The sequence below is a fragment of the Balaenoptera borealis genome (genome assembly GCF_965194805.1).
Source record: "Balaenoptera borealis genome assembly, chromosome: 17".
Classification (NCBI taxonomy): domain Eukaryota; kingdom Metazoa; phylum Chordata; class Mammalia; order Artiodactyla; family Balaenopteridae; genus Balaenoptera; species Balaenoptera borealis.
In genome coordinates this window covers 20258030-20280524 of record NC_138876.1, presented here as the reverse complement: position 1 = coordinate 20280524, position 22495 = coordinate 20258030, and the positions used below count along the sequence as shown (strand labels likewise).

The 22495-nt window shown below is 41.7% G+C and overlaps 1 protein-coding gene and 1 pseudogene across 5 annotated transcripts in view; one reads left to right on the top strand and one right to left on the bottom strand.

Moving 5' to 3' along the window:
* Positions 1-22495, bottom strand: part of SAMD12 (sterile alpha motif domain containing 12) — a 488950-nt gene that overhangs the window by 158301 nt on the left and 308154 nt on the right. The window lies entirely within an intron of this gene.
* On the top strand, positions 843-21512 carry LOC309615147 (tumor suppressor candidate 2 pseudogene; annotated as a pseudogene). The gene has a single exon. The product of its transcript is annotated as a tumor suppressor candidate 2 pseudogene (transcript).

Below are 22495 nucleotides of genomic sequence, written 5' to 3'. Positions count from 1 at the left end.
GCTCTTTTAAAATGCAGCATCACACATGGCCAGAGGGGTGGTCTCCTTCCTTCAAGGGCCTTCCTGTGTGCAGTGGCTGTAGAGCTAGGGATGCAAATGCTATGTGACAGTGACTCCATCTTGCTCGCCATTTTATTGTCAATTCCTAGCACAGAACCCACTCTGTGATAGGTACACAATATATATTAGGTGAATGAATAAGTGTCTTCTAATGCCTAGACACTAGGCATTTTTAGGAATAGATTGCTGATATTTGGCATACAGGCAGAGAGAGAAAAGGGGATATGTAATCTAGACCAGAGAGAAGCTCTAGACCAGAGAGAAAAGGGGATATGTAATCTACATGCCAGTCGTCTCTGTAAATATGATACACCTAGAAATAGTTTAGAAACCTGCATTGGGTGGCCAGGGGTTCTGAATCAGGCCATGAAACAAGCTGGCAGAGTTCTGAGTAGCTTCAATCATCTTAAATGTAGACTCCCTCAGGCTGACTCAGTAGACCCCTCACTGAGTATGATTCCAGGGATGGTTAAAAACCCTTCCCCAATTTCTAAGCCCACATCTCCTCTACCCTCCCCAAATGTGCTCATCATCCATTTTTTCTACATGAAAGGCTATGGTTCTCACCGGGGGGTCATTTCAAACTCCATCTCCTCTCTCACCATCTAGTAGAGAAAGCCACTGTTACATACAGGAATTGTATCCTTCAGGTGCTTTTGGCAGAAACAAGGTCAATACCACTGAAGAAAGACTTTAATGACTCTGTTTTAAGGCAAGTTATCTGGAGATGGGGGTAAGCAATTGGAGCTGAGTGATATTAGGATGGTAACAGCTTGATTTGCCTTGATTACAGTTCATCAGGTCCTTTCACTTCCATTTTCTTATCTGACCATCTTGACCCTATGGTATAAGTAAAAACAATTTTCTTTTTTTCAGAGTGGAAATCAAGGTTTGGGGTGGCTACATCACATGCTCAAGGTCAGACATCTAGGAGAAACTTGCACTCAGGGCTTCTAATACTAAGTCCACTGTTCTTCCCATTTTTCTAAGGACGTGAAGTCCAAGGCAGGCAAAGGCTCTCTCTCCCTTTGATCTCTCCTATGTAGGCTGGTGCATGTTGTCTGCTGAGCAGGTTAAAAGCTGGGCCCCGGCACCTGTCTATTTCTTCTATCAGCTCAAGAACTTTTAACCAAAGAATGAGAAACTTCTGTGTAAACCCAACCTGTCAGTCTCCTACAATTTATTTCTCTTGTCTTTCACACATACGATATTTTGCTCGAAGCCTACAGAAATTGTAGAAGTTGAAATTCCAATTAACCCTGGCAGTAAGTGCTGTAACTGTAGGGGAGTCTTTATTCTTTATGAAATTAGAATGAACCTCAAATGTTATTGGAATCTGCGGAAACTAGAGAGGGATCAGGATCCGGATGCTTTAGTCGACACCACCCAGTCGTTCCCTCTAGAAATTCAAGGAAGAGGTGCAGGTTTTCAAAGCAAATATGACTGTTTTTTATCATGCAGGCTATTTTCATTAGCTATGGTTCCCTGCAATATTTTCATTTCATTTTTACATCAGCCAAATACATATTTTTATTATTTTCTTTTTCCTTTAGGCATATCATTTCAGGCCAAATTAGGCATCAGCTAGAAGGAGCTGGACAATTGCTCTATATTTAACTGGATGGATTAAATATACAAACAATAAAAATCTCACTGGGCGCAGATGTATCACAATTAAAACCTAGTTCTAAGTGTGGCTGCATGTGGAATTTCACTTTATCTTGATACTTGGCCAGGAGTCATGGAGAAAAATACACAGTACTCCTTCTCTGGTACTTTACTTTTCAGAGATAATGTTATCTTTGGGTAAAGTAAGATATTGCTTTCCAGACTCATTTAGAACTTATTCCTGATGTCAGAGCCACACCGGGTATGCAAAGGATACAAAATCCAAAGTAAAAGATTCTTATTCTCTAGGTGTTTATGAGCTAGTTTTAGACAGGTAGATACATAGCCCAAATATTCTGTTCCTATGTCCATACTCATGAAAGATGCTATCCATCACTGCATTCTCCTCACAGACTCCATAAGCGGCCTTGTAATCTTTGTCTAATCAGCCACACCCAATCCGAATTGACATGTGTGATGAAGCCCACTGGCTACAGCTGAACTAACTGGTGAGCGGAAGCTGAAGACAAGAGTAAGAACCACCAAGCACTGAACTCTAGGGAAGGGAGGCACATCTTAGACTCCAGTGATGAGCCTTCTGTAAAGAGAAAGGGTTTCCCCTGGGTCTCCTTATTATGGCTAGAACTTGGAGAGATGGGGGGGAAAGAGAATGAATAAAGACTTCAAATAGCCAATGTATAAATAGAGGAGATGAATATGGAATACAGACATAAATATGGAATAGGGCTTGCCCTGGGGTTGGAGAGTAGGGTTCTATTCTCATTATCTGGGAGTTTCACTCAGAAAATTCCCCTATTACTGAATGTTTCTGTTCATAAATTGTAAGCATGGAGACGTAGTGCTTTCTGGTCTGTAGATGCCTGCTGGCACCCTAAAGTAAAATGCATCACATTCTGGAAGGTGTGGGAGCTCATTTTCAAAGAACAAAGGTGACTATGAGTCATAGATTTCATGTCAAGAAAATGGGTAAAATAAAGGTGACTTTAAAAGACTGCCAAATCTTCTATCCACCAAGCTTATTAAATGAAGCCTTTCCATATATACTCCTTTAGATTCATTACGGGCAACCCTGATGATCACTTTTTGCCCCCCTTTATGATAAAATGAAGAAAGCTCCAGGTTTCTTGCCCTTCTTAAGAACAGATGAAACAATAAGCCAATCTCTCTGTGTTTTACAGTTGCGGTGTGTACCTGGTTTGAGGCAGAACTGCCTAGGATGATCGCATAACTTCCCTTCAAGCGATATGATTCCATAAAATTTCACACTGAATTGGACAAGAAGCAGCATATCCTGTTTTGAACATCTGCACAATTAGATTGACAAGTGAGTGATTCTGATTGCCTGATGTATCCCTGTTCCCTCCAATCTTCATCCGTAAGGAATCCGAGATAGTCCCTCTTACTCTATCTAGACAAAAATGGAGGGGACTTCCCTGGTGGTGTAGTGATTAAGAATCCGCCTGCCAATGCAGGGGACATAGGTTCGAGCTCTGGTCGGCAAGATCCCACATGCCACAGAGCAACTAAGCCCGTGTGCCACAACTACTGAAGCCCACGCGCCTAGAGCCCGTGCTCCACAACAAGAGAAGCCACCGCAATGAGAAGCCTGCATACCGCAACGAAGAGTAGCCCCCTCTCTCCGCAACTAGAGGAAGCCTGCGCGCAGCAATGAAGACCCGACACAGCCAAAAATAAATAAATAAAAAAAAAATATATAAAAACAATGGGACATCAAGGCTGACTGGAAATGATGGTATAAAATTCATTAAATTCTCTTACATTGCCAGAGGTGACATATGGATACCCACATCATTGTTTTCTAGAAAACAGGCCATAGGAGAATCTTGGAGAAGCAGTGGATAAAAATTCATCTGTTGTTGGGAACTACATGATCCCAGGCAGAGATAAATGATCTGGCTCAAGTTCCCTCTAACTGCCATCTGGGTGCAGAGTCTGTGTTATGTGGTACCACATCCTGTTATATTCAGGCAGGCTCCTCCTGATTTCCTATTCAGTTTCTCTGCTCTTAGCCATGTTTGTTCAGGAATGGTCAGAAGAAAGAGGCTGGAATATTGGTTGCATGGGTGGACTTCTGGACTGGATCTCCCAACTCTGAGTGGTTTGTAAATCCATTTTGTCCAAATTATGCTGTGGGCACTCATGAGTCTTCAATCAACCTTCCTTGATAAATCTTCTAGTCCCCATGTTATAGTGATCATACTAACTTTGGGGAGGACACAGATTTTTTAAAAAAGCAGTAGGTAAGCAGAAAAAGCCATAGAGCAGCTTGAAGGTTTATTGTATTTAATGACCTCTGAATGTTGCCATTAAAAAAAAAAAAAGAAACCAATGCTATTTTCTCAGGTTACTGCGGCATCAACAGATTTTCCTAAAACCCTTTTCCCTATTCTATGGCCGTCCTTCCAAAAAAGACCCACTAATTTGGAATGGCATGCTTGAAAAGCTGTCCTGTCACTGACGATGTGGCATAGTGGAAATGGCCAGTCCTGGGAGACAACAGAGCTTAGTTTCGATACCAGATCTGCCCGTTTCTAACTACATGTCAGTAAACAATCTGCTTAAACTTGTTCAGCCTTGGCTTTCGTGTAAGCTGGTAATAAAAATTTGCCAATGTCACAGAGTTACTGCAGAGACTGAATGGGACCTAATCCCATATGTGGCACAGAGTGGGTGTACAAATTGATAGCTATGACGATTAGAAAAATCTGATCCTGTGACAACCCTTGTCTGATACTTGGAGAAGGACACACCATGGCTGATTGTATAAATGTAGTGCCCGAGTTCAGTGGGTTGGGGGGAAGCGTATGTTAGAAAGCTGTGTTGGACTCTTCTGAGTGAGATGCAGTTAGGGAGGGCAATTTTCTTGTCTTTTTTGGGGCCTTTTCGTCTCTGAATGTGGTTTCCTGTTTCTCATCAATCCCTCTGCTGAAAACCATCCAACCTTTTTTTTTCTTTCCAGTATCTTTAAGAAAAATAATAAAGGCTTACACTACCACGCCCTTCTTCCACTGAGATGAGAGCATGTTCTCCCATTACCCCTGAGGTGATGTGTCATAAGCTGGCAGGGTTCTCCTGCTCCTTTTAACTGGGAAGCCAGAGTGGTGGGACCAGGAAGCTGTGAGTAAGAAGAGGATGGATCCAAGGAGGAAGGAAGAAAGCATGAGAGTCAGTTGGATTTGTGACTCTTGATCAACATCTATGCACCGAAAGAACTGGATAGATTCCGTTGAACTTTGGAAAAGTCAGACCAAGGATCCACAGTCTAAGTGCCCTTCATACCATCTACACTTAGAATCAAAATTTGCTTTTTCTGGTGGATATTCCATCAGGATATTCCAATCTGTACCCACCATGTTGAATATAGCTAGGAAGGTAGCCTTGTCTCATGTACTTGAAAGAGCTCACTCAAGCCCTTACTTACTTAACTGGTACTTACTATCTCTATGACCCGACATTTTGTTTTTTTCCTCAGCTGTAATACTGAGTTGTTCTGAGGATTAATTAGGATAATACATGTGAAGCATTTCAGTGCCTAGAATATAAGGAACGATCAGCAAACTTAGTACCTGGAAACCAAGAAACTAGGAAGAATGTTGTCTGAACCAACAATAAAATGAAAAATGAGAAGTCAGAGCAAAGAGCTAAGGTCAGTAAAAGGAAAGAGTTTACCGATGAAGACAGTTGGGGTAGTGCTGGGAGTTAGAGGGAAACCCCGAAGGTGACATTCATCACCTCTCCCTCCTGACCAAACACCTGGCACCCCGGTTTTTTTTTTTTTTTTTACACACACACACACACACACACACACACACACACACACACACACTGTATTTTATTTTTACAAGAGATAAATAGACTGACACCAAGCATTGTACATGGATGACCACAACAAAAGCAACAATGATTGCAATTACCAAACATGAAACACACTCATACTATGTCATAATATTGACATTCAGTCCAGTAATCCTCCACTGTAACAGCTCCTTTACTTTGCAGTGGCACCCCGGTTTTATTAACCTGTTTTACTCATGATAGTAATCTGTAATGAAGAGTACAGGAAGAGAGAACTAGGGGAAAAGAGACACTTATGAGACACATCTGTAGCGGTTTTCCTTGTTTGATGATTTGGTTTTCTGTTATTGTTGTTTACCTCTTTTACTGTTTGCTTTCCTGATTGTCCGAGAGAGATATTCAGAAAGTGTAGGCCTGTGTGAAATTATGACTGGGTGGGCTTTCAAGAACTTTCTTGTTCATGGGAAAGCCCCTCATAAATCATACGGCCTGTACAGTCACATTCTTCCCAACATTCACCTGGCTTTGGCCCATAAGGGTAGCAAAATAACATGGAAAACCGTCATTTTTCCAGATTAACTTAAATGCCGTGTTCTTGGTAGAAACAAGTTTGCCATTAAAAACAACATTGTCACAAGAAGCCAAGGACTGACTGTCCTGAAGAGCAAGCTTGGGCCTCTGAGCAGTAGTACATTTTCTTATCGTGAAAAGAATGGAAACGATGATAGGTGATGCTAATAATTATAGCTACTAAAATGATGTCAGCTCCTATGCGAAAAATTTTATAGATGTTATCTTTCATCCTCAAAACAATGCTGCAAGGTAGATATTATTATCTCCCTTTAAAAAATGCAAAAATTGAGGCTTAGAGACATTAATTAACATGCAAAGGTCACAGTTAGCTTCTAGTTGTGCTGGTCCACAGGACAGTTTTTTCTATGCCATCTGTCTGTGATGACCTTCAGAAAGCCAGGTATTTTCAAAGTCATGAAAATTCAGATTTTCATTGCTTTGGACCCTCTTCCCCATCAATTTTTTTTTTTTTTTCCTTCTGGAATTGACACTTGCAACCACTGGGGACTACAGCTCTAAGGCAGTGATTTCAGATTTCTTGAAGACCATCAGAAACTAAAATTAGCTCATAACAATTAGCAAGAAACAAATGCTTCTTAAAAAAGCATCCATTCACTTAAAATAACTTTTTTTTTTAAAGATTTATTGATTGATTGATTGATTGCTATGTTGGGTCTTCGTTTCTGTGCGAGGGCTTTCTCTAGTTGCGGCGAGCGGGGGCCACTCTTCATCGCGGTGCGCGGGCCTCTCACTATCGCGGCCTCTCTTGTTGCAGAGCACAGGCTCCAGACGCGCAGGCTCAGTAGTTGTGGCTCACGGGCCTAGTTGCTCCGCAGCATGTGGGATCTTCCCAGACCAGGGCTCGAACCCGTGTCCCCTGCATTAGCAGGCAGACTCTCAACCACTGCGCCACCAGGGAAGCCCCGATTTTTAATTTTATAATGACTAGTATATAATCATAGCAGAACAGAGCTATTTAGTTAGAAAAAATAACTTCAAAGATGAGAGCCCATTTAGTGTTTATTTGCTCTAGGGTTCTAATTACTTTGAAAACTACCCAAACTTTGTATATGATCACCAATAGCATTCAATAGCAGCTTTGAGGGAAACAGAACCAATCTTTTTTTTTTTTTTTCAAGCTCAACATGGAGGAAATAAGTAATAAATGATAAATACCAGAGGCACGTATTCACCATGTCATTATTTTCCTGCTCTGTTGCTGGTTCAGGTCTCTTATGCCAGGAAAATGAAAAGTAACACCAAACTTGTCTTCCTGGTCATTTTCCAAATGAGGCCAACAAAATGGGACTTGAGGAATACTAAACGTGGTATTGTTTTTGTGTACTCTTATCAGCAAATCCTGGTAGCTTCAATTTGGTTTCATTACATTTCCAATCTATGCGTGGGTCAATTCATCTTCTTTTTTGCCATAGTTAAGACTTACGCACTTTATTAATCACCTCGCGACAGTCATATCAGCAGTTTCATTTAGCAGAGTAAACCAGTCAAACCCTGGCAGACTTCTGCGGGTATCACATGGCGAAGTCTGGATTCCTGGCAACTTGAATTACTCTTGCCAATATGAGATTTTTTCAGAGCCAACCATCTTAAGGCCATTTAATATATCACATCTGCCTCTGCTCTTTTCCTAATTGATATGTTGAAAGAGAGACACCCGCTAGATCTTGCAAACGTCTCCCCGAAGCAGCCTTGGGACAGAGGTTCCTCGGCAGCAGCACCTTAAAATGGTAGTTTGTTAAAGTTCTGTTTTCCAAATGCAATTTAAATGATATGAGGGGGACTTCCCTGGTGGCACAGTGGTTAAGAGTCTGCCTGCCAATGCAGGGGACACGGGTTCGAGCCCTGGTCTGGGAAGATCCCACATGCCGCAGAGCAACTAAGCCCGTGCGCCACAACTACTGAGCCTGTGCTCCAGAGCCTGCGAGCCACAACTACTGAAGCCCGTGCGCCACAACTACTGAAGCCTGCGCGCCTAGAGCCCGTGCTCCGCAACAAGAGAAGCCACCGCAATGAGAAGCCTGAGCACGGCAATGAAGAGTAGCCCCCGCTCGCCGCAACTAGAGAAAGCCCGCGTGCAGCAATGAAGACCCAACGCAGCCAAAAATAAATAAAAAGTTAAATGATATGAGGGGCCTAGGTGGCATCCAGGGAGCCCACATTTTCCAAAGAGCTTCCATAAGCAACGGCGACCTTTCATGCATTCACTGCATGCTCAGGTGGTCTAAAAAGATGATATTGCCAGGTGTGATGGTCCAGTCATTCACTATGGCTTCCTAGTTACAGTAGAGCTAACCAGATTCAGGGGTTCCTAAGTGGCTGTCACTGATTGTAATTCTTAGCCACGCTGTATTTTTAAGGTTATCACTTTTCTAATGCCAATTCCACTCTCCCTAAAGTTCTGAAAGGACACAGTTCTCAACGCATTTAGTATGGACTCAAATCATATTCACACACTCTTGATTAAGTCCCAACAGCACATCTGAGTTGCTTACCAGCTTGCTTGGAGATACAGAGTATAGAGCTGGATTCCAAATGTAGCTCTCAGCAGAAAGAAGCAATCTTAACATAATGAGTCATTGAAGAGAGGTGTCTTCTGAGTTTTTCTAGGTCTTACTGTTAATTTGATCACACAGAAGGGTTTGTGGGGGGCATGTCTCAAACTAAGTGACTCAAATAAGGAAGATTCAATGACTTGAAAGGTCTTACAGTGGATCAGCTAAGTAGAAACTGTGGCCCTTATATTACTGCATGGCACATGGGATCAAAAATAAAAAACGACCAATTTGATATTAAGAAAATTTAATGAGAAGGCCAGAGAAGAAAATGGGTTACTACAGCGCAATTTCTACAGACTTTCCAATGCGGTTGTGCTTCCAAAATCTTGGAATTAATAGCACTCAAAATTCCTCAGCCTCACAAGTTTATAAAGAGGCAGGGTGTTTAGCAAAGAGAGGGCTAGACTGAAAATAAAGAGACCTGTATTTTAGCTTTGACCTTGTACTAGACTGTACAGCTTAGGCTAGGCCATTAAACCTGCCGTACAACAAAGGGGCTGGAACGGATAGTGGGTGCCTACCAGTCCCCCCCCAAAAGTGGCAGTGGGCCTCCTTGCCCTATTTTTGCTTTTCAGAAAAAGCCTAACAGAAATCATACATTTTTATCTATGATAAGGTAACACAGGAAAATTTAAATGTTCCATTTATCTGATTTTTTCTATTATATTGGGTTGGCCAAATGTCTTACTGAAAAACACAAACGAACTTTTTGGCCAATCCAATAGCAACTGAAAGAGGGAACACTAGTTATTCCATGCTAATGCAATACTCTAATTGGAGGATCAGGTTTTTACTTAGTGGGAAATCAAGTTAGTTGCTACTTAATAAGAGCAAATTGCAAAGGGAATCTTTCAAAAAGTAAAGCTCACAGGGAAAAATAAGTTTTAATAGAAACTTGATGGTGGCCAGTTTAGAAATGGTTTCACAAAAATCCCTTCCAGCTCAGGATTTCTATTACTACAAATCTGTAGAGATTAAAAAAAAAATTTTTTTTTTTAGTTCTTTCCATGTCTTTCGACTTTCAGCACAGAACGGTTTTTATTTACTAAATCTGTGGCTTTATAACTCCTTTCCCGTTCAGTTCTATACATACCTGCAGTGACAGCATTTTAACCAAACCTCACAATTTCCTTGGCTTACACACTCCTTGCTTCACTGGCCTAATTATTTTAATAAGCAGCTTAACTGAAATGCTGGCTTACATTTATATTTCAATTTAATTGTGTACAGTTCCTAGTACAATGAAAACCTTGAAAGTCTTTCCTATTTGTGACAGTGTTTTACTGCGTCTAGCTGTTAGGGACACTGACAAATAAAGTAACTTCATTTTATTTCTATGCATACATCTTTTCTTTCCTTTTTTCTTGCTTTTTTTTTTTTTTTTTTTCCTGATTAACAATGGAAAGATCCCAAAGTTCTATCATTTTGGCTGTCTTGATGAAAAGAGAATCTCCATCCAGGCCTGCAGGAAAGCCTAGATCTGGCTGGCAAGAATAAAAAAACTAGCAGCATTCCTTGGGTCAGCCATATAGCTCGGGGTGCTTGGGTATTCCCACTCTTTTTGTTCCCGCCATTTAGCAATTTTCTCAAACAGGAACAAAACAGGAAGTGGAAAAAAGAATGACATGGAAAGTCACTTACTAATCCTATTCCCTGGGGAACGGAAAACAGAATTCCCCTCATGGTCTAATTATTCTTTGGTATCTTTAATGAAACCAAACCATGAGCATTTCCAGCGTCTGGCTGATGTTTCAGAGGCCTGATTTCCACGTGTCCTTGGCTCTGATAGGAAATATCTGCTAACTTCCTGAAGTCTCCGTATTATCATCTATTACCATTTAGTTCCCAGAAAAATCTTTGTCATTTTTCTAACATGGAAGGAAAAATCTAGAGGAACAGAAATGATCTCTGTTAACTGTCATGTGTTTTTGCTTGCTTGAAACCGAAATAGTGTGACTTCAGAATTTGGTTTCAGAGCCACTGGCTCTTTGGTGACAACTTGGTAGGCACATAGCAATCTTAAGCATGACCCTGCTTTACCAGGCAAAAGTGAACATACGTGTCTCTTTTCATCCATGCTCCTGCATGTGGGTCTATAAAAGAAGAAAAATGCTATAGAGAGATGCTTTAGAAACTGAATTCTATTGCCTACTATAAACTGCGGCATACCAGAATCAGGGGATTTTGGTAAATCTATTAAAATACATTCTGGAATCCTTGGCTCGAAAGCCATATTTACAAAGTCACAGAAAAAACAGCAAGAATATCATAATAGCTACTTCTATTCTGTACTACTATTAGGCCAGGCTAGACTTCAATCTTCATTCCATTGAAAAAAACACAAAAACCCAAACCCTTGCAAATTGGGCATTATTTCATTTTACTTATGCAGGGTTTGAAACTCAGAAACATTAAGCACCGTCCCCAAGACCACACAGGTGCCAATGGCAGAGCCCAGCTGAACGTTTTCCAGGTACCTTAAGGATTTTGCAGACCAATTCCCCTCATTTTACACACGAGACGCTGAAATTTAGCCATAAGGTATTTAGACATGGTAAAATAGTCTGAAATGTTAAGGGTTTGTATACATCCAACTCTGATTGATTCATGATAACTGAAGAGAATGTTACTTTGATGGTTAGCTTCTTGTGGGCCAGGAAAAAAAGTCTGTTTTGCTCACCTTAGTGGTGGCACAGACTAGGCATTTAATCAATATTTGTGAATGAAAAGACAACGTATACAACTGAAAACAGAAAATACAGAAGTCAATTTATATTTGGTTTGGAAATACATGTTCTCCTCAGCAGATTTATCCTCTTAGGAAATTATAACTTCTTCAGGCTTACCACAGCCAGTTTGCTCTTTTTCCTTTCCTTTCCTTTTTTTTTTTTTTAACACTTTAGTGAAAATTAGAGCCAGATGTGTGCTGCTAGAAGCCAGACGAAGATGTGAAATGCAAAACACCCCCATGCGCAGTCAGATTATAGGTCCCAACTGTGATATTTTCTGGGGCCCTGGGGCTCCAAGCCCTCTCCTCCAAGCAATCCCGACTCCCCTCATAACCACTGTATCGGCCCACTCGAGTCTCCATGCTGGATGGGATGTGGCAGGGAGAAGGGAAGGGGTGTCGGGTGCCAGTGGGAGAAATGATGTGTCCCTCGCTACGTCTTCAGACACAAGCCAGCTCTGTCAGACTGTTCTCCCGCTCGATTTCCTTGGCATTGAAGGCACATCTCAAATCTGATCGTAAACTCCCACTAGAGAAAGCTGCAGTGCAACCTACTCAGTTGAACAGAACTGGCCCCCAATTTGGGGCATCCTGCCTGCTCAATCTGAGGGCAGCCTGCTTTCACGGCAGACACATCTGCCTGCCAGGTTAGGTGGGGAAGATGCTTGCTCAGCAGTGAGGCATGAGCTGACATTCAGGGACTTGAGCAGAACCTGCTGTGCAACGTTGGAGAGAAAAGCCCTTCCTTCCAGACTGACAGCCAGCAATGCCATTTTCTTGTTCGAGGAATGCAAATCTTTTCATTTCTACCCCAAAGCGCGGGAACCTGGCTATACATTTTGACTCTCCCCTGAGCTGAGCAGGCTGAAAAGACTGACATGGGTTTAACAGACATGATCAACTTAGGTGGGCACCGTAGCTGGCAAATGGAACGTAAAATTAATTGTTTCACTAGCGGAAGAAGAGATTCAGAGGCTTTCTTTGCTGGTAGAGCTGGGTGTGCTTCAGGCACCCTGATGCTTGGCTGAAATTACCAGTAGTTACGTGTCAGGAGGGCCTGTTTCTGAAAGGTTTTTTCCAATGTGACATTAATAATTTATGAATAGGCCAGTACACAAAACTGTATCTGTAAGAAGAACTGAGGGGTAAGATAAACAGGAACTTAACTTCTTAATAAAAAATGAAGGATGAAAAAGACCCAAAAAAAAAAAAAAAGCACTTGTGGGTAATATGTGGAGTATAAATATTATCTTGTATCTACCATCAATAATCAGAAAAAAAGGAAAGAATCATGTAGGATCATGCCATAAAAGGTGATGCTTCGTGTGTTCTTTCTCCTCTGATCTGCTGTGAGCATCTGGCTGGATCTGAGTACATTAAATCTGATTAAAGTTTGTTTTTTACAATTGTTTAGACTCATCTAGTTAAGGAAGGCTGGGATGCATTCTACTCTATCTTGTGTATTGTCAACAGAATTGTCAGCTAAGTTTGGAATGTGGGAACTTTATTATGTAATTATGTGAGAGAGAAAGAGGGAGAACCCAGTTTTAGTTTGCAGTTTTGGCAGTTGGAAAAAATAAAACAGACTTTTTTTTTTACTTGAAAATTGGGCAAACTGGGCATACATGTCATCTAGACACAAAAGAAATGGAGTTTGTCTAGGCCAGTTTTTGGCATATTGATTCACTTAGACTTCTCCATCAATTAGATACAACATAACGTGAAATAAAGAGAGAATTGGATTCCTCTAATCAGCCGAATTACAAGGTTAGAGTTCTAAATTATTGCTTTGTTGTTGGAGCAGCAAATTATTGGTGAAAGGATATTTTTACTTCTATGCATTCATTTAATCTCTGTATTTATATGCTTTTCTGATAGCTATCAGAAAAATGCTGTGATGCAAATATATGTTGCAATTCAATATATATAGATTACATTTTTTCATCATTCTAAATCTTAGAGATGCTTTGAAGCTCTGAAATAACCAACACTCCACTTGCTGGAAAATAAAACCATGTCCAAACCACACAATCAAATCCCAAATACCAAAATCCCAAATCCCAAATGGATAACAAAGATGCATAATTCCGCATATGAAAGTATCAGATGTTAGAAACTCAATTTAGTATTATAAATCCACATCAATTTTTATTAAATAAAAACCTAAGTAAGAAAATAAATACAAAATCCTAGCATACAACAGACTACTTACTAATGGTAACCCCAGCTGTCATTTATTGAACATTTACCAAGCAGTTCACACCAGGATAGGCACTAAGGGGGACCCACTGAAATAGAAGACCAAGTTCTGGCTCTTAATGAACTCAAGATATAGGTAACAAAAGGAAAGAAAGAGGGAAAAAATGACCATAACTGGGAATTGCTATGGGCCAGACATTAAGCAGTTACACATATACGTTTTATCCTCACAATAAACCTACCAGGTAGGTGTCACCAAGACCTTATTGCTGGTAAGGGTCAGTGTGTCTCTCCCTCATCACAGAGCAAAGAGCTACAAAGACCTTATCTCCAGCTTCATCTCTCAACACTCTCTACCCCTCTCTGAGCTTCCTGGCACTTGTTTTTTCTCTGTTTCTCCAATGCATTTTCGTCTTTGAATTTGTGTTCAGAATGCTTCCTTTGCCATGTGAGGTTGAAATACCCCTTCCTCAGAGAAGGAAGCCATCCTTGAACACCCAGGCTAGGTAAGCCTGTTATATGCCTGGCACTTAAAATCTGTTAATTCCCTATTTATTTGTAGGAACGTTTGATTAATGTCTCTCTCTCTCACTAGACTGTAAATTCCCTGAGGGCACAGAGCCAAAGTTAGAAGTGAAGCTTGCCCTTTTTCTAATGCCATTCAGCCTCTATCATGTATTTGTCACCTGTATTATTCAAAAGCATTTGCCATCTTGTGTTGTATTACAAAAGAAGGTAAACAAAGCTTGCGTCTTGATGCCCAATTGTGAAGTGTTGGTTTGTTCATTCATTCATTTATATTTTCATTATGTATTCATTTAGTCAATAAATATTTGTTGACCACCTAGTCTGTGCTAGGAACTCTTCTAGCTGCCTGGAATACAACGATGAATAAAACAGACAAAAATCCTTAGGATGAATGACATTTAGTCAAAAATATGCTTGGTCTACAGTCTTGATCCAGTTTCTAAGTGTCTGCTACGTATAAGACTATGTGTATAACGTTGCGTGACAGATTGACGTGCAGACTAATGGACAACTTTTAATTAATATAAATATATTAAATATGAAGTCTATAAAATGATGAGGTGGATGTAGTGAGAGGCCTTCCATAATAGATATAGTCAAACGACTGTGGTGACTTTCAAGAGCCACGTATTTATTCTGTTCATGTTCTCGTGGCTCCACAGGTAACTGGAATGCCCATTTGACGGTTCCTGTCATGGATGGTTTAAAACCACAAAAGAAAACTGAGGTTATCACCATGCAGTTGCTCTGCAAGTTGTCCATAACTTGATGATATAACTAACTGGTCCTAAGAATATCCAAGAAAAAGTAACTCGGACTCTGATGGTCATTCCAAAAGAAGAATTACCCAAATGTTTAAGCCATGGCCATGTCACTGGTATAAGGAAACCACCTTCTAAAGGGACAGATGTCACAGGGGCAACCAAAAGAAGAAATATAAATGGACCGTAAATCAGATAGGAAAGCAATTCAACCTTATCAGTAAGATAAATGCAAATAAAAGTTGCTTGTCACTTTAAAGCTAATTAGAAAATATTTAAAAGGAAAAAGAAATACCTAGTTTGTAGAGGCTTTTTCAGGAAGGTAAATGTTTTACATTCTTGATGGGAGGGTAAATTTTTATAAATTTTCAGAAGGGCAATTTGTTCATATGTGTATGTAATATGAATTCTTTAAAGTGTTCATACACCTTTTTGAGAGCATAACTTCACTTGGGAAAAAATAAAATAATTTTTATAATATGTTTATTTTTAATTGTAATAATACACAAACAGAAAAAGTCAAATGCAGTGCTTATAACTGAAAAAAGCATTCTGCCCATCGCTGCCCATCCTAGTAAACTTCCCGTCAGACACACCACTTTTAATATTTTAGCTCTTTCTTGTAGTATTTACATCAACTGTTCATATACTTATACCAAGGGATTCCTTTGCAAAGAATCTAGAAATAGATTTTTGGTAGATCTAGAAATATTACCAGGTATGTGCAGCCTGTCATTATTTATAATAATAAGAAAATCAGAAGCAACATTTGCTTGGATTGTTTGAATAAATGATGGCCTAAATGTGCAACAGAATATTAAGTAGCTGGGTATATTTAAATGACATGGCAATAAGATAAACATAAAAGAAATTATCTTTAGATAGAGGCTGGTACTCTTCTGAATTTCCAAATTCTCTTCAATAAATGTATGATTACTTATCAACAGAACAATGAACACCATTTTAAAAGGTGAATCTTTTATATTCTGTAATCTTGAGGCTTTGATTTCACGTAAGGTAGCGTGGGGTAGTATGCCAGGAAAGGGTTGAGGGAAGTGCAGTTTTCATAAGGTATAACTGGGAAAAATCTTTGCTTTTGGTTCACTTCTGTGTGAAGGAGACATTAATAGGGGCAATGATATAACATTTGCATGAAAAAGGAAGAGAGTTTGACTAGAGTCTACTTTAGTCATGGAGCGCACTATGTGTGGAGGTCTGGACAGGAGAACTGACAAATAAATGGTGTACCAGAGCCTGGCAGATGCCCAAGTAGGCAAGTGGTCAAATTCTTCAAGGTTGGTGGGACAGGAAGGGGTCATGCACATCCAGGCAGAGTCCACAGAAAGGGGTGGGTCAGATTCAGCAAAGTATCACCAGCAATGGGGTAAAGGAACAGGGATCACCTGGGAGGGTCTCCAGGCTTATAACCACGATGAAAGATGTGGGTCACTCAGGGCCCATCAACCTTAACTGTGAAGATGCCTAAGGGGAAATTATGCCCCAGTCAAGTCAGTAAGCCAGAGAGAAAAAGACAAATATCATATGATATTGCTTATATGTGGAACCTAATTTTAAAAAATGACACAAATGAACTTATACAGAAAACAGAAATAGACCCACAGACATAGAAAACAAACTTATGGTTACCAAAGGGGAAAGCGGGGGAGGGAAAAATTAGAAGTTTGGGATTAACATATACACACTACTATATATAAAATAACCAACAAGGACCTACTGTATAGCATAGGGAACTATACTCAATATTTTGTAATAACCTATAAAGGAAAAGAATCTCAAAAAGAATAGACGTGCATACGTGTGTGTGTTTCTATATATCTATATCTATATAACTGAATCACTTTGCTGTACACCTGAAACTAACACAACATTGTAAACCAACTATTCTTTAATTAAAAGGAAGTTTTCATGAAAAAAAAAAAAAAAGAAATTATGGGATGACTTCACTGGCAGAACAGGTAGAGGAGGAACAGAGGCAGACAAGGAAGAGCTGTCCAGTAATGTGCTTTGAATGAGAGGAAAAGGGCCTTGGTCTCATTCAACGTGAAGTAAAGGCTGTGTGCCTAGAACCATTTTGAGAGTGTAAGAATATTGAGTCCAAGGAGCCGGCAGTTGGAAAAGTTCAGATGAAAGATCATCACCCCAAAATGCACCAAAGTGGCTTTAGGAGATGTTCTGAAAGATTAGCAACAATCTCTTTGTAGCCTACAGACATGTGGCTCTAAGCTAAGTACATATAAGTCAATTTAAATAGTTTTTTTTTTTTTTTGGATGGGGAAGCGTAGATGGTAGATTGATTCAATCTCTCAAATTTGCATAGTAAAAGTTGCCTCAGAGCTGGGCAACTGGTTCATCTCATGACCACGTGAAAGCCATGTGTATTAGGGTGAGTTAGGCAACGCTGCCCTGAAACTCAATGACTTGATATAAATAACAAAGGATTATTCTTCTTTCATGTGACAGCTTTACGTGAGTAAGGCAGCTTTCCTCCATCACAAACTCACAGATCTAGGGACCCTCCATCTCGGCAGGCCACCATCTTGAATACATAGTCTCCACTGTTGCCCAGGGAAGGGGCGAGAGAGAGTGGAGAACGACGCAGGGAGCTGTGTGGTCCGATGTGGAGGTGGCATACACATGCCACTGGGCCGGACCTAGTCATTTGGTCCTAACATAAGTATGAGCACAGCTGGGAAATGCAGTGTTTCTGTGTGCTCAGGAGGAGAACTGGGATAGCGATGGTTCTCAACATCTGGTCCCAGATCAACAGAATCAGAATCAACTGGGATTTTGTTAGAAAGGAAAATTCACAGGCTCCACTGAAGACGGACTGAATCAGTAGTTCAGCAATCAGTGTTTCAACCAGCTCTTCACGTGGTTCTCATGCACACTGAAGTTGGAGAATCACTGGGGGAGGGGATCATGTAGCCAGTCTCTTTCATGCCTTTTTTTTGACTACCTACTATGCATTTATTTTTTTTAAATTGGGGTATAGTTGCTCTACAATGCTGTGTTACTTTCTGCTGTATAACGAAGTGAATCAGCTATAATGTATACATATATCCCCTCCCTCTTGGACCTCCCACACCCCCCATCCCACCCATCTAGGTCACCACAGAGCACTGAGCTGAGCTCCCTGTACTACACAGCAGGTGCCCACTAGCTACCTGTTTTACACACGGTCGTGTATATATGTCAATCCCAATCTCCCAATTCATCCCACCTCCCCCGCCACCCCGTCTCCACACGTCCATTCTCTACGTCTGCGTCTCTATTCCTGCCCTGCATATAGGCTCACCTGTACCGTTTTTCTAGATTCCACATACACGCGTTAGGAAAACTGGGCAGCTACATGTAAAAGAATGAAATTAGAACACTCCCTAACACCATACACAAAAATAAACTCAAAATGGATTAAAGACCTAAATGTAAGACGGGACACTATAAAACTCTTAGAGGAAAACATAGGAAGAACACTCTTTCAGCCTTTTTGGCTAATTTTTAAATGTTACAGATTACAGATAAACAGTGCATCTTCATAGAATCGTATATGACTCTGAGCATTTATACACTTACTCTGCTGGGAATTAAACTTACAGTTTCTACAATGTGCAAATTTAAACATATCTTACCAATTATCAACTTAATACAGTAACATAGAATGTTTATGAAGAACAGCACGTGCTTGTGAGCATTCTTTTATGGAGTCAAATAACTTTATGCACTTCTAGGCAGACATTTATTTACTTGAAGGTTAAAACATGCCTGACAATGGTTGAACCATTTGCAGAAACTCAAAACAAACAAGCCAGAGTAGAAATGCTAATGACAAATTAGAGGCAGGATCAGATAGACTGACATGGGAATGAAACCCTGGGACCAAAATGACATGAAAACCTTGAAGAGAAAGAGAAAGTTTGGAAATGCAAAGAGTGAAATGGGATGTGAAGAATTAGCAAAAAGCTGTAATCAAGGTGGAGGACCCTTAGCATGTGAAACGGGTTCCAAGTGTGAACACTGCCACAAGTGAAGAAAATGAATAAAAATACGGAAAGCTGTGATGGAAGTGGTTCTCTTGACCCACTGATGGAAACACTTCCTGTGTTATTAAAATACTCACCGGGGGGTGTGTCATTCAAAGCGGAAAGCTACAGATACAAAAGCAGCTCAGTCATCTTCCACCCATAAACGTACCCCAGTATGAATCACTGACCAGTATTTAATCTCAGATACCTATAAGATGCTTCAAAAGGTGGAATACTGGATTCATTAAGTGTGGTATCTTAGAACAATGAGATTGTTCATTTGTTTAGAATAAACATATGCATAAACTAACTGCATTCATATTTCATTAAAACTTTTAAGACCTGCTAGAATTGCCATGATGAGTATAGATATTTTATCTTTTAACCAGTTTATAAATTATAAAAGCAATGCACGCTCATGGACAAAAATGATTCAAACAGATGGTTACTGAATGAAAAGGAAACACTCTGCTCCACGTTTCTACGCTGCCTAGACATAGCCATTGCCACTAGTTCCTTATGTTATCCTTGGAGAATTTTTCTACAGGTAGGGAGTCCTTGACCTGTATTTTAGGAGCATCTCATTTAAAATAGGTACCTTAGGGACTTCCCTGGTGGCGCAGTGGTTAAGAATCTGCCTGCCAATGCAGGGGACACGGGTTCAATCCCTGGTCTGGGAAGATCCCACATGCCGCGGAGTAACTAAGTCCGTGCGCCACAACTACTGAGCCTGCACTCTAGAGCCCATGAGCCAAAACTACTGAGCCGTCGTGCCACAACTACTGAAGTCCACGTGCCTAGAGCCCTGCTCTGCAACAAGAGAAGCCACCGCAATGAGAAGCACACGCACCACAACAAAGAGTAGCCCCCACTCACCGCAACTAGAGAAAGCCCGCGGGCAGCAACGAAGACGTAACGCAGCCAAAAATAAATAAATAAAATTTATGAAAAAAAAAAAAAGGTACCTTAGCTGTCAGAAAGAAGGCAAAGACAACACATGTAGAAAATGAGTGGAAACTGAGAAAATTTTTAAAAGCTCAAACGAAGACCAAGAATAAAATAAGTATATAAATACACAAATGTTGGAAGATGGTAAAGCTCTTCACAACATTTTCTAGTGCCATAGAGTTGAGTGTTTTTGCTGGGGTGGATTCAAAGGGCAAAGGACCAAAGGGGGAAAAATTAAACATCTATATTATTCATGGGAGCCAGAGGAGGGGAAAATGAATGACCTCCAAGGAAGAACTGGGACCATCCTCAGTTGTTAAATTTCTCAGGTCACATCTTGTAATGTAAATGGCGGCATCTTGAATCTGTAGCCACGTTCATCTAGTCCTTTGCTCCTTTATTTATTTATTTTTAATGTTTATTTATTTTTTTGAGACATACATTATTTATTAAAGAATCTAGCTGAAAAGACAGCAATTCACCAGTTCCTCTATGATCCTCATGTTATGCGTAGACATCACTCTTAAAACTCTCCAAATGGCAGATGCTCAGATCCCACTCTCCAAACTAAAGAAATCAAAATCTCAGGGAGGGACCCTGATGTGTCCATTTTTAGAAAGCTCCACAGATGCTTCTTTCTAATGGGCAACCAGGATGGAGGGCTAGCATCTTAGATACTTGAAAATCTATCCCTGGATTAAATGTGAATAATGAATATGTACATGTTACACACTTACAACAAAAGCAGACAATATATATAGCTACACATAACACACCCCCATCACAACTGGTTTTGGTGGATCACAGGATGTCATGTTATAGGCCTGCGTTGAGGGCATCTTAAAAAAAAAACACCCTATGAAATCCATTGCCATATTTAGTATGGATTCAGTAGGGATGTTAATTAAGAAGCTAACAGTTAAGTTATCCAGTGTCTCCTTATGAGAAATCAAAGGAGAACTTTTGAGGCCTCAGAACTAGTTGCACTTTCACAGAGAAAGTGATTTATTTTTCTGTTTTAGACATCATGAATCACGTAACTACTCCTATCCTCTCCTGTACTTTGGCTCCTGCAACAAAGTTCAAACTCCACTTTGTGGCCCGGGGCTAGTCCATCTACAGGGTCTCATGCCACACATTTTGTGGACTAACCCCATTCCTTTTCCCACTGTATCTTTTAATTCTCGTCTTTCCTTTTCCTATTCTTCATTAAAAAAAAAAAAACGTTGTGGGAGACAGCGGAGCCCATGGAAGGCGGCGCCGACCACCCTTTGAGACCGAAGCGGACGCGGGGCCGCCATGTGCCGGCGGCCCGGACATGGGCGCCGGCGGCCCCAAAGCTCGCGGCCTGCGGCCCTTCGCCTTGGCGGTGGGGGGCGGCGGCCCGGAGGCGGCTGCTGCTGAGCAAGCTTTGCCCCCCCACCACCCCGCCGCCCTTCGGAGTCACGCGCCGCCGCGGCTCCATGTTCTATGCCGAGGATGGCGATCTGGCTCATGAGTTCTTTGAGGACACAGTCGTCACCAAGAACGGGCAGAAGCGGGCCAAGCAGAGGCGGGCACATGAGAACCTGATTCCTCAGGGCATCCGAAGCTGGATCCCCCCTCGCATCCACGTGGATTTCCCTGCGATCCTCTATGAGGTGTGAGCCTGGGGGGTGGCAGGTATAAACACCCCCTGGCCCCAGCAAGAACCCCCCAGGCTCCAGGTGTGGCTTCCATCGAGGAACCTAGGCTGGGCCCACAACCCTGAATAAACTCCCCTGGCCCGGAACCTTCAACGGTGAGCAGGGCCGCCCTACAGAGCTGGTTGGGTGTCGGTTTGTATGTGGACAGGAGTTGGCCGGTGGCCGGCAAGGGCTGACGGCAGAGTTCCCAGTCCCCCTTTCCCAGCAATCCCTCCGAGGAGCATGGCAGGGCATGTGCTGGTCGGGAATGCCTGGCTCCTGTGCCCTTGCCTGGCCTGCATTCCTGCAAGCTTGCCCAGGGCCCAGCGCTGCTGGAGGCTACAGCACTTTACAAGCAAGGTCTGCCTTCCTCCAGCCCCAGGGTGTGGGAGCTGTACACAGGGGGAACTTCCTTTCCCTCTCGTTGGAGCATTTCACCTGTTTGCTACCTCAATTCCTCCTGTGTTGGACCGAAGCTGGGGGCAGAACAAGCCTGATTCTTCCTGCCTACCTGCCTGTCTGTCCACCACCCCCCGCCCAAGATGGATGGACAGTTTGCTGGCTGTTAATAGGTGTGGGAGGTTTCTCCCTCTACCCGGGGCTGGGCTCATCCCCCCCCCACAACTGCAGCTAGCTGTTGACCCCACCCCAAGTTGAGAGGGGACACGACGGGGATCAGGAAGGGCTCTGGATGCCTGTGCCTATGGGGCGTTGCCGCATCCCACCTACCGTGTCCAATCCCCCTTGCCCTTACGCGTCTGCCACCCTGTGGTAAGGGACAGCACCCTAGGGCTGCTGCCAGTAGCTCTGAGGACCCCACCACCCCCTGCCCTACAGCATACCCATCCCTTCAGGATCCGTAAGAGAAAAGGACTGGAGCCCCTGGGTAGGGACGGAAAGGAGAGAACAATCATAAAGGAATACTTAAAATGTGAACGCTTGTCAACAGTCTAGTCCATGATGTTGGGGC